Consider the following 13,700-nt stretch of genomic DNA (forward strand, 5'->3'; position numbering starts at 1 on the left):
TTGTTCTTTTACAGCATTTGGCTTTACTATGCTGTATAGTCAGAAAAAGGTTTCACTTTTGAAGCCCCTAAATGAGTATTGTTCGATATTAAAAGCAGTATGCAGTAGTTTTATATAGTCGGGAATAAATAGAAAAGTAGTTAATAAAATCTCTAAACATACATTCATTTAAAAAACAACCAGTTTAAATTCTTATGTTTCACCAACATTCATCTGTCAGCTGCACTGGTAAATCAAATAATACTTACTTTCTTTAAAACAACTTAAGGAAATGTGGTAATCAGTTTTGATGTCAGCACAGCTTTTTTTTTCATTCAATTATTGAATTAAAAGCAGATATTTCAAGTGCTTTAAAAATGTAAATCCTTATATGACATGATAAAATTTTGAGATATTTTGAAGAAGATATGAGGATTCAATCTACTGGAAAATGTGATATCACTTTGTCAAACATCAAAGTGAAAGTAGCAATAAATGTAAAACCTTTGTATTTCTACACTCTCAACTTTTTAAGGTTCATTTGTAAATGCTAAGGAAACAACAATGTTAAGGAAACAAAAAAGAAACTGATGCTTTTACTGCAGATATTACCTAAGCTGGGAAAAATAAAACAAAAATAGTGACTTACAATCGCTCATTACAAAAATATAGTCCATAAATAATGTTTAGCCCTGTTTTCTCAGTGAATAGTTATTAAAATATTTATTGAATCAATTTCTATCTCTGTAATGTGTTTTCATCTTAGAAGTCAAGGCTTTCTTACTAGGTAAAATCCAATTTTCATCTTGCGTAGGTAACCAGAAAACCTTGTTATAGCTTTCTTATCAGACAATTGTGAGTTTCAGGATCTCAGGAACTGCTTTTCTAACTATTGTTCTAGTCAGGAGAAGGTCGAGGGGGAAAGAAAGAAGTCTTTCCTAGCAAATGAAAGGTTGTTGTTAACATGGTGTCTAATTATCAGATAAGCAGGGTTATGCAGCCCCACTCTTCTATCAGAAAGTTGTGTTAATTTCCTTTTGGGGAGAACAGGCCTGTGATAAATAATAGAATTTTGAGTAGAACATCCATTTTCATGAGATCTCTTGTATGAGAGCAATAGGATAACTGTTTTTGTTAAAAACTGAAAAATTTAGAACATTAGCTTGGAACCTGATGCTAATTACCATAGAACAGTAACACATTTGTAGGGAAGTTTGAAGAAATCTTTGTCTGTTTGTCAAGTGCATGTTCATCGAAAGTCACTGAAAAAAATTAAAACAAAATTCAGTCCTATAATTTGTTAATGCTTGTTGTAGATAGGATTCTAAAATTGTTCTGGTACTTTAAGGTTATTTTGCAAATCTTCTTGAAGCGAAGAGGACATTCAGATAGAACAACAGTGTGTGGAATATAAGAACAAATACGGATAATTACTGACATTATCGTGACATTACTGATAATTATTTCTAAACACTTAGACAGTAACAGAGTACAAAGCATATGTATTTAAAGAAAAAACACCTGATATTTTTTTGCCGTGACAGCTTCTGTAAATAGTGAACAAACAAAAGATTTGATGCATCCAAACTTTCCGATTTGGATAATGCTGTAAATTCTGATACTCAAGCAAGAGAGATGCTCAAGTAAGAGAGATGGTCTAGGTCAGTTGCTGCCAAACATGTATGTAGGAGTATGGATCTGTTTTCAGCCCTCAGTATCTCAAGCCACCAGCCATCATTTTCATGATGACTCTTTTCATGACTCTTAACTTAAGTCATTGAAAGGGTGATAAAATTCTGTGCAACATTTGCTGATTACTCTTCATGTCCTTTTGGAACTTAATAGGTAATCTAGAGAGGTCTATTTTAAGTAATATAAGATGATCACATGGGGGATGGGGAAATTTCATGTGGAACTGCCAAGGTGTTAAACTTCTAGGATATGTCAAAGGTTTTTCTGTAACTATCTATTACTTGTCAAGTAGCATTCAAAATATTTTTTCTTCATTTATTTCAATATTTCAGTGAAACGAAAGGCTCAGTAAAGAACTATTCCTGATGAATTTTCTGCAGGAAGAACCAAGGACCCAGGGCATTTCATAGGCTGAGCTTTACTATTTTGGGTTTGAATGTACTGTTTTGTGTGGTAATAATAATATTACAGTATTGAAGAAATAGTGTAAAATAAATTATTTTACAGAATTCAGTGGAGGTAGGTACAGTACTTGTAGGTTGTAGGGCACTGGAACACGGTCCCCAGGGAAGTTCTTATGGCACCAAGCCAGGTGGACTTCAAGAAGCATTTGGACAATGCTAAACTGTATGCAGACATACAGTTTAATTTTTAGGTGAGCCTATGTGGAGCCAGAAGTTGGACTCTTTGTGGGTCCCTTCCAATTTGGGATACTCCATGATTCTGTACTTACAAGAGTTATCATCTGTGCATATACAAGATGAGAGTGTCTGGCTAGGCAATAGCTCCTGTTGCCATCTGGAGTTTTGACCACTCTGGTCACAATGCTAATGAACGTTACGAGGTCTATAAATCATGAAACATCAGACCAGGATGTTTAAGTTTATATTGGGATTGAAGCCTGGGAAAGATACGGAATAATCTTTTTGTTCTCTTAATGTTTGATGAGAGCCCAGCTGAAGAACTGTGTCTGGCAGTGAACACACATGCTTCAGAAATATTCATTAGACTGAACGGGCTGGAAGAAAACAAGAGATGACATGAATATCTAATTAAAAATATATATTTTTTTAATTCTTTCAATCATTCCTCATAGACAGTAATCATTTGTTAAGGGAGGATTGAAAAAAATTAAGCTTCTTCAGTGTAGCCAGGAGAAAATAGAAAGGAAATAAGTAGTAGTGTCATATATACAATTATATGTATACATTAAAGATGAACATAATCAATTGCCATTCCTTCATTTTAGGAACAAGGTGAGTTGTAGCAGCTTTAAACTGTATCAATAGAAGCTTATGTTAATACCATGACATCCTGCACATTTTTCTTTCTAAAAATAGTGAAATACTGGAACACGCTGTAAAGATTTTGTAGAATCTACTCCTTTAAGATTTTTAAATGTTAGACAAACATTTGTCAGGAGTAGTTGAGGAAGAGCTGATCATGGCTTAAGTCAGAAAACCAAAATAGGCACAGGTTACTTTTTTCTATTGATCTCTTATTTCTGTATGAACAGTATTACTCATTGCAAAGCAGTGTGATTGTAACTATAGTTCTCTTTGGTGAAGAAAATCATCAATTGGATAGACAACTGTATTACTGTAGTTCTGCTTGCATGGAATTCCTTGCTGACATCAGCATGATTAAGAACTGCTGATACTTACTTGGGTCCCATTTGTCATTTTAACATCAAACTTCTGTTTCTTCAAAGATCGGACAATACCCTTAGATTATCCTAAGAGTATTCACTTCAAAGCAGTATAGTGCTTTAATCTAATCTTAGCTTCATACTTAAGATAAATGTGGTTTTCTTTTAAGCAGTCTTTTGTGGATGTTTAAAAAAAAAAAAGGCAAGTTAATTAAATATACTGCTGCCCAGAGTACTACTTTCCTTTTAAAAAAATATGCAATTAGTGTTAGTCATGCCAACCTGCAGCTGGAAATTTTACACTCCCTTTGAATTATATGCTTATGTGTCTTTCACAAATCAGTTTTTTATTTGTTTATTTTTTTTATATCTGTTGTTACACATATGATGCTTTAATTGTATTTTAAATTGCTGTGTAGCACCACAAGCCTGTCTGGAAGGGGAGAACGTAGTTAAAGAAAAGTACTTATTTGCATGACTGTTTTTGATGTAGGGAATACAGAGTGAATATACTTCACATTTCAGCTAAGACAGTTCACACTTAAAGTTTCTATATGAAACAAAAGCAAAAAAATCGCTCATCTAAATTTGTGTTCAGGGTAAGCATTCCTAAACAGTACAACTGTTGCGGAAGATGTGGAACTGAGATCTGACTCATAATCCCTGTAATAGGGATTATGTACACACATGTTTTCAAAAATTAAATTCTTGCTTCAGGAAAGTGCACAAAATCATAAGATTTTTTATTATCCAAAAGTATCTGTTTCTTGAAACTCTGACTAATGGAATGTCTGAAATTTGGTTTTCTTCCTTGTCACATTGATTCCTAGAAGGAGGAGATTTAGCTGAGGAAGACCTGTCTGAAGAATTCTTTTCTGGGTAAAGCTTTAAATCCTGGAGGGAAGATTGATTGGAAAGCAAGGAGAAAGAGAAGTTTTGTGCGGGGGAGAATAAAATGGAAGTTATGAAACAAAACAGTGTTACAAATGCTGGTTTAGAGTTCATAAGTCATGTCTAAGGGGGGAGAGTTCCTTCTCATTCCTTTGGTTAAACAATAAAGTGTTGTTGTTAATTTTGTTAAATAATACTTAAACTCCAGGTAGTTATGTTAACTTTATAGAAAATCCGTTTTCTTCTAGGTTTTATATATTTGTACAATTTTCTAAACAATGAAAGATGAAAGCAGTTACTAAATAATATAAATAAAACCAATAACTAAATGAAACTGTATTTTGTATGAATCCCAACTAGGAATGCCATTAAAATTTGAAATGGAAAAATGTATTAGTGGACTCAGGTTTTTCAGAGATAGACATGTCTGTGAGGGAGAATTCCATTTTATATTATCGAGTAAAACTGCATCTGAGATTCAGAAGCATACTGTTTTCTTGCAGTTGCAGCTTCTCTAAGTAGCTGAAATAGTATGCTTTACAATATTTTATTTCAACTTTTTCATCTTCCAGGATGTACTTGGATCCATGATAACATATCTTTATATTGTACTACAGAGTAGGTCCTATTTGATAATGATTATTGACAAAATGGAAGACTCATGCAGAATTCTTCTATGCTAATGGACAAAAAATAGCCATAAATCAATCTCCCAAAACAACAACAAAAAATCAAATAATATTAAATAACTCATCTACATGGCTCTTGGAAGTGTGACTGTATTCATACAAAGTGTCTTGATAGAGAACAAATGCCTCATTAATCTTAAATGCTTCAGCTAAAGAAAGCTAGTGAAGTCAGGATGAATAATGACTAGCATTATAGAGAAGGCAACGTACTGTACAATATGCAAGGATGTAGTCACCTAGTAGCTATACTACATAAACGTAAGTATCTTTATTTTTTAGAGGACAAAAGGATTTGGGACAGGAAAGAACTAGAAAGATGAACAAGTAAGGAAACAGGTAAATATGCCTCAGTATATTATTTTGTAGTAACCTAGCCATTAATAGGGCTAGTAAGGGAGATCACAGAATCATAGAATCACAGAATGGTTTGGAACTGACATCAAAGATCATCTAATTCCACCCCCCTGCCATGGGCAGGGACACCTCCCACTAGACCAGCTTGCCCAAAGCCTCATCCAGCCTGGCCTTGAACACTTCCAAGGATGGGGCATCCACAGCTTCTGTAGGCAACCTGTGCCAGTGCCTCAACACCCTTGTAGTACAGAATTTCTTCTGAATATCTAATTTAAATCTAACGTTTTTTAGTTTAAAGCCATTACTCCTTGTCCTATCACTATACAACCTGATAAAGAGTACCTCTCCAGCTTTTTGGTAAGCCTCCTTTAGGCACTGGAAGGGTGCTATAAGATCTTCCCAGAGTCTTCTCTTCTCTGTGCTGAACAACCCCAACTCCCTCATCCTGTCTTCACAGGAGAGGTGCTCCAGCCCCTTGATTATTTTCATGGCCCTCCTATGGACTCGTTCTAATACATCCATGTCCTTCTTGTGCTGGGGGCTCCACAGCTGAACGCAGCAGTCCAGATGGGGTCTCACGAGAGCAGAGCAGAGGAGGAGAATCACCTCCCTCAGCCTGCTGGCCACACTTCTTTTGATGCAGCCAAGCATACAGTTGGCTTTCTGGGCTGCAAGCATATACTGACAGTTCATGTTGAGCTTCTTGTCAACCACCACCCCAAGGTTGTTCGCCTCAGGGCTGCTTTCAAGCCATTCTCCATCCAACCTGTATTTGTGTTTGGGATTGCCCTGCCCCAGATTCAGGATCTTGTTGAACCTCATGAAGTTTGCACAGACCCATCTCTCAGGCCTGCCCAGGTCTCTCTGAATGGCATCCCTTCCCTCCAGTGTGTTGACTGCACCATACAGCTTGGTGTCATCGGCAAACTTACTGAGGATTACAGAATCATAGAATCAATCATTAAGGTTGGAAAAGGCCTCCAAGATCATCTGGCCTAACCACTACCCTACCACCAATGTCACCCACTAAACCATGTCCCTAAGCACCATATCCAACTTTTCCTTGAAAACCCCCAGGGATAGTGACACCACCACTTCCCTAAAATTTTAATTCTGTCTTCTGACTGGAAATAGATTTGTGTACTTATTACACCATTACAAAATAAATAAAAAAATAAATAAATTGGGTCAAATGCTTTGTACAAGTCCAGGTAGATGACGTCAGTTGCTCTTTTCCTATCATCCAATGCTGTAGCCCCATCACATAAGGCCACCAGATTTGTCAGGCGTAATCTGCCCTTAGTGGAAGCCATGTTGGTTGTCATCATCCACCATGATCTAGCCAGACACAGAGATGGTACTGACCGGCCTGTAGTTCCCTGGGTCTTTATTTTTTTCATTTTTTAAAAGTAGGGGTTATGTTTCCCTTCTTCCAGTGAGTGGGAGCTTCACCAGACTGACACACCTTTTCAAGTGTGATGGGTAGTGGCTTAGCGACTACATCCACCACTTCCCACAGGACTTGTGGATTCATTTCATTAGGTCCCATGGACTTGTATACCTTCAGTTTCCTTAGATGGTCTCACATCTGATCTCCTACAGTGGGTGGTTCGTCATTCTTCCATTCCCTTCCTTCTGGGGCCCAGGTTTTGTGCCCGGAGCTTTTGCCAGTGAAGACAGGCAAAAACATCATTGCATACTTCAGCCTATTTCATAACCCAGGTGACCAGGTCTCCCATTTCTTTCCAGAGAGGGCCTGAATTTTCCCTAATCTTCTTTGTAATACTGATGTACCTGTAGAAGCTTTTTTTGTTGCCCTTGATTTCTCTGGCTAAATTTAATTCTAATAGGACCTTGGTTTTCCTTGCCTAATCCCTGGCTGCTTGGACAATGCCTCTGTATCCCTCCCAGGCTATCTGTCCATACTTCTCATCTCTGTAGGCCTCTTTTTTCTGTTTGAGTTTGGTCATGAGCTCCTTGTTCATCCATGCAGTCCTCCTGGTGTTTTTGCGTTACTTCCTCATTGTAGGGATGTGTCACTCCTGAGCTTGGAGGAGGTGATCCTTGAATATTAACCAGTTTTATTGGAACCTTCTTCCCTGCAGGGCTGTATCCCATGGTACTCCACCAAGCAGATCCCTGAAGAGGGCACTGTCTGCTCTCCCACAGTCCATGGTAGTGAGCTTGCTGTGCTCCCGCCTCACTGCCTTCTGGATCCTAAACTACACCATTTCGTTCGTGGTCACTGCAGCTAAGGCTGCCCTTGGATTCCCCACCAGCCCATCCTTGTTGGTGAGAATAAGATCCTGCATTGCACTGCTCCTCATTGGCTGCTCTATCACTTGAGGAAGAAAATTGTCATCAGTACATTCCAGGAACCTCCAGGATTACCTGTGCCTTGCTATGCTGTCCCTGCAACAGATATCGGGGTGGTTGAAGTCCCCCATGAAGACCAGGGCTTGTGAACATGAGGCTGCTTCTATCTGTCTGTGGAGGGCATCATCTGCTTGGTCTTCCTGATCTGATGGTCTGTAGCAGACCCCCACTATAATGTCCCCTGCCCCTGCCCTCACTGTGATGCTGACCCATAAGCTCTCTGCCAGCTCCTCATACATCCCCAGGCAGAGTTCTATATTCTTCAGATGCTCATTGACATAGAAGGCATTGCCCCCTTCTTGTCTCCTCTGCCTGTCCTTCCTAAAGAACCTGCATCCTTCTATTCCAACACTCCAGTCCATGGGAGCCATCCCACCATATCTCTGTAATGCCCATGAGGTCATAGCCCTGGAGGCTTGAATACATCTGTATCTACTCTTGTTTATTCCCCATGCTATGTGCGTTAGCATAGAGACATTTAAGTTGGGCCCCTGATGAAGCTGACATACTGGCTGGAGTGGCTGAAATTCCTTTGTGCTGCTCTTCAGGTGCTCTTCACAAGCTTGTCAAGCCTGTGACTGAAGATGTTCTGCCCCTCCTTTGACAGCTGGACCCCTTCAGCCCCCAGCAGCCCAGGTTTCTCAAAACCTACATAACTTTTCCACAGACTACTTTAGCCCTCCTAGCACTGCAGAAACAATTCAGCACCTAAACTGATCAGTTGGTACTGATTTCAAGAACTGTGTGTATCTCAGAGATTCTATGTTGAGTACTAATAGCAAATGTTGAGCAGTTTAGTGGCTTTTTTTTTTTTTTCCTGCAGATAAGCTTTCTTATGCTTCGGATTTTGTACTCATAGTTAGTCTTTTTTTGCGCTGGGTGGATGAGGGAAAGGCTGTGGATGTGGTCTACCTTGACTTCAGCAAGGCTTTTGACACTGTTTCCCACAGCATTCTCCTCAAGAAACTGGCTGCTCTTGGCTTGGACTGGCGCACACTTCGTTGGGTTAGAAACTGGCTGGATAGCCGGGCCCAAATAGTTGTGCTGAATGGAGCCAAGTCTAGTTGGAGGCCAGTCACTAGTGGCGTCCCCCAGGGCTTGGTGCCGGGGCCGGTCCTCTTTAATATCTTCATCGATGATCTGGATGAGGGCATTGAGTGCACCCTCAGTAAGTTTGCAGATGACACCAAGCTATGCGCGTGTGTCGATCTGCTCGAGGGTAGGAAAGCTCTGCAGGAGGATCTGGATAGGCTGCACCGATGGGCTGAGGTCAACTGCATGAAGTTTAACAAGGCCAAGTGCATGGTCCTGCACCTGGGGCGCAATAACCCCAAGCAGAGCTACAGGCTGGGAGAGGAATGGTTGGAGAGCTGCCAGGCAGAGAAGGACCTGGGAGTGATGGTGGATAGTCAGCTGAATATGAGCCAGCAGTGTGCTGAGGTGGCCAAGAAGGCCAACGGCATCCTGGCTTGTATCAGAAACAGTGTGACCAGCAGGGCTAGGGAGGTGATCGTCCCCCTGTACTCGGCTCTGGTGAGGCTGCACCTCGAGTACTGTGTTCAGTTTTGGGCCCCTCACTACAAGAAGGACATCGAGGTGCTCAAGTGAGTCCAGAGAAGGACAATGAAGCTTGTGAGGGGTCTGGAGAACAAGTCTTACGAGGAGCGGCTGAGGGAGCTGGTGCTGTTCATCCTGGAGAAAAGGAAGCTCAGGGGCGACCTTATCGCTCTCTACAGATACCTTAAAGGAGGCTGTAGTGAGGTGGGGGTTGGCCTGTTCTCCCACGTGCCTGGTGACAGGACGAGGGGGAATGGGCTAAAGTTGCGCCAGGGGTGTTTTAGGTTAGATGTTAGGAAGAACTTCTTTACCGAAAGGGTTGTTAGACATTGGAATAGGCTGCCCAGGGAAGTGGTGGAGTCACCATCCCTGGAAGTCTTTAAAAGACATTTAGACGTAGAGCTTAGGGATATGGTTTAGTGGGGATTGTTAGCGTTAGGTAGAGGTTGGACTCGATGATCTTGAGGTCTCTTCCAACCTAGAAATTCTGTGATTCTGTGATTCTGTGATTCTTTTGATTTAGGTATGTTTTTTGGTTAAAGTGACATCAGCTGAATGACTTTTTTTTAATTTTTATTTTCAAGGCATCAGAAAAGAGCTTTCTGCATTCAAGCCCACAAACTACACTATTTCACCCTACTAAAAATAATGATTTTGACTACTCTTTTTATAGTACTGCCCTTCTCACTGATACAATGTCAGCATATCTATTATAAACTCCCATTTTCACAGCCTAGTAACTGCCAAAATAACTCACTACATGTGAGTTGGCATATAGTGTTTTAATTTTCAGACTGATTCTGCTACCTAGCTTTAAAAGCATTTTGATATTGCTAATAAAGAGAAATTGCTGGGCTGAGTGTAAAAAAAATGGCTATAGCAAGAAACCTTAAGTTTTTTCTTTTTAGAAAAATAAGGCTAGAATTTGTTTATTTATTTATTTCTGAAAGAGGATTTTCCCCAACTTTCTCTGCAAACAGATGACTCGGTAGATTGTACTGGATGCTCCCAGTAGGGAGAATCACTTTTAAATGCCAGCGCTAACCATTTTAGCTAATGATGCTAATCAGATGTGGGAAGCATTATGTTTCTAGTTTTGGTGTAAGTCTAGGAACAGGATATGCATTGATTATAAAAACAATCTCTGACACAATATATTTTAACAAGATTGTAACTAGTTTCTCTGATGATGTCATGGAAAATTAATGGAAGACTATTAAACCTGGACACTATATTTTTAACTAAAGTGCCATAAAACTCAGAACCAAATTCCATTTAGTCCTTCAGTTCTCAGAATTGCAGAACAGGGAAGGATGGAAGGGACCTCTGGAGGTCATCTGGTCCAGTCCCCCTGCTCAGGCAGGGTCACTCAGAGCAGGTTGCCCAGAACCATGCCCAGACGGCTTTTGTCTATCTCCAAGGAGGCCGACACTACTCTTTGGGCAGCCTGTGCCTGGCCTTGAAGATCACCTTGTTCCAATCTTAAAGGGACCTTAAAAATCATGTAATTCAAACCCCTCTGCCATGGGCAGGTTCCACTAGAGCAGGTTGCTGTAAGCCATATCTAGCCTGGCCTTGAACACTTCCAGGGATGGGGCATCCACAGCTTCTCTGGGCAACCTGTGCCAGCGCCTCAGCACATTCATATACTTCTTTCTAATATCTAATCTAAATCAACTCTCTTAGTTTTATACCATTAACCCTTAATACCATTAACCTGTACTCCCTTCCTTATCAAGAGTCCTTCCCCATCTTTCTTAGAAGTCCCTTTAAGTACTGAAAGGCTTCAATAAGGTCTCCATAGAACCTTCTCCAAGCTGAAAACCCAGCTCTCTCAGCCTCTCTTCATAGGAGAGGTGCTTCAGCCCTCTGATCATCTTCAAGGCCCTCCTTTGGACCCACTCTTAATAGGTACATGTATTTCTCACACTGGGTGCCCCAGAACTGGATGCAGGACTCCAGGTGAGGTCTCAAGAGATGGAGAAGAGGGAGAGAATCACGTCCCTCAGCCTGCTAGCTACAATTATTTTGATGCAGCACTGTATAAAATAGGCTTTCTGGGCTCAAAGTGCACATTTCTGGCTCATGAATGGCTCATTTCTGGCTTTTCATCCAACAGAATCCCCAAGTCCTTCTCCACAGGGCTGCTTTCTACCCACTTATCACCCGGCCTGTATTTGTGCTTGGATTCATTTGGGTATTCTAATTCTTACCAAGCAGTTTTCCATTCTCTGAAGGCTGACACAAGATTTCAGTCTGATACAGCTTTGAATCTGTCCCTGCTTGAAGCTGGAATTGGACCAGGGAAGTACCACCAACCTTGTCCAACCTAAATTCTGCTTCAGAGACCACACCTGGTCATGAGGAGTACTGCTACAAAGTTATTGCAGGGACTGGGGAAAAAGATGGAAATAGCTAGTTGCAGGATATACTGCCTTGCACAGCTGGTGTTACGCTGCTTTCTTGAAGAAACAAATTTTTCATCTAACAATGTTCAGACTTAAATCTAATATTTACTGTTGCTTCCAAATATTGTCTTATAGTAATAGGAATAATCCTGCATATTTTTTATCTGTGGAAATACCATCATTCCATTTTTGTTTGTTTATTTGCTAAATGTTTAGCTTTAGTATTATCTTCTGGCAGTGATTTCTGCTCTCTCACATACTGAGGGAAAATTATCACTTGTGTATTTTATACCTTTGAATTTCAGTATTTATCAATCTATTTATTTATTTATTTACCTGAAGGGTAGCTAATCTAATTCCTTTTGATATCTCTTTGGAGGGGAAGTTGTAATCTTTCTTTTTCAGATGCTTGGGAACAGTCATTCTTCTTACTGTAAATATTTCCTAAATATTTGACCAATAACCACTGGCCAATAACCATATGCAACCATGTAACATTCTCCATTTCGTACCGTATATATGTATGTTTTTGTCTTTGGAGGTGCATATTGTAGCACCTTGAGAAAGGTCCTTTTTTAGGCTGGTACCCCTAACAAGCGTGGGAGTTATTTTCACCCGTTAACTGTAATGAGAGTTTTGATTCTTGCAGTGTCTTAGCTCAGCCAGTTCATTCATTCTCTGCTTACAGAAACCTCTGCTCACTCCCATTCACTATCTCAGCTCTCTCTCCTTTCCTTTCCAACTCTCAGCCAACTCTCTCTTGCTTCTTGCATTCATGCAGAACACAGTTCTCAATGTTGCAAAGAGCAGGGAAGAAGGACTGCTTGCTCTGTATACTGTTGCCTCAGCATGACACGATGTGAAAGCTGCAATTTCAAGGAAATTTTTGGCCATCCTTGAATCAAACACTTGCAGGGCAGACTGAATGTTCATGGCATTTCCCTTCTAAAATGTGCAGATTCACTAGCTGATGATGTGCAAACTTTTAATTCCAAAAAGTGGGTGACGAACAGATTTGAATGTATCTGAAAGAAACAAGCATATCATCCAAAGCAGACATACAGCCACTTTCAAATTTCAAGAACTTACTTCAAGCTTGCAGCTTCTAAATCTTCCTCAGCCAAAGATGTGCATATGTATGAAATAAATACTAACCTCTGGTGGATTTCTTTCATGGAATTATTTAGCCTCCTCAATCAGTGTGACCTTTCAGCATCTCCAAAATGCTAAACAACTTGATAACAGTTTATTCCGGGCATAGTGAGACTTTTCAGTGACAATAAAAAAAAAAATAGTTGAAATGCTTTTCTGAATGTTCCTAATACTAAAAATTGTTGGCATTGTTGAGGCAGAGAATGGTGAAAGTTTGATAGCATTTATGAACAGCTGAAGATGGTGAGTTGCAATGGTAACATCTGGCAATTCTGCTAATAAATGAAGCTCCCAGACATAATGTGGATCCTGTCACTTTGCCTCACTTCATTTGTCTGTAAGTTGTTATTCTTAAGAATATTTTGTCTTTAAAAATCAGAAGTTTGTCTATAAAAAAGCAATTTTAAGGTAGTAGCTTGAAATGGCAAGAGTAACTGTTTCTGTATTGAAACTAAACAATCTCAAAAAAATTCTTCTGAGGGAAGATTATTCCCCTGGTGTGGAAAGATTAAAATACTCATTAGTGGGCAGTTTCTGAAAAGAACATCTGCGAATGTGTTACGATAAAGCCCAACCTTTTTTCTTTACACAAATATAAATACAGACACAAATATTAAAGAGCTAAGGACGTGAGCTATCTGAAAAGGCAGCTGTGCCATTTCCAAATGCACATCCTTGTTAATACTACTAAAAGATGTGACCTTGGCCCTCACAAGGTGAAACATTAAGGGTATTCATTTTCAGTTCAGAGGCTCCTATCAAAAAAGCCTACCAGAATGGCCTGAAGTACATAAAAGATGTTTCTTAGCCTTAACCATACAAATTCTATCTTAGCTGTGGCAGAGTTCACAATTAGATGCCTGTTTTAAGTAATGAAGACTTTCTACTAACCAGCTTGTAAATATGACTAATCAGCATATCTGTGACAGTTTTGCAGCAGTTCACTCTTAAAAC

The 13,700-nt window shown here is 39.8% G+C and overlaps 1 protein-coding gene across 5 annotated transcripts in view; it reads left to right on the forward strand.

Annotated features, from left to right (window-relative positions):
• Nucleotides 1-13,700, forward strand: part of KDM4C (lysine demethylase 4C) — a 286,486-nt gene that overhangs the window by 190,905 nt on the left and 81,881 nt on the right. The window lies entirely within an intron of this gene.

The sequence above is a fragment of the Aythya ferina genome, assembly GCF_964211825.1.
Source record: "Aythya ferina genome assembly, chromosome: Z".
Lineage (NCBI taxonomy): Eukaryota > Metazoa > Chordata > Aves > Anseriformes > Anatidae > Aythya > Aythya ferina.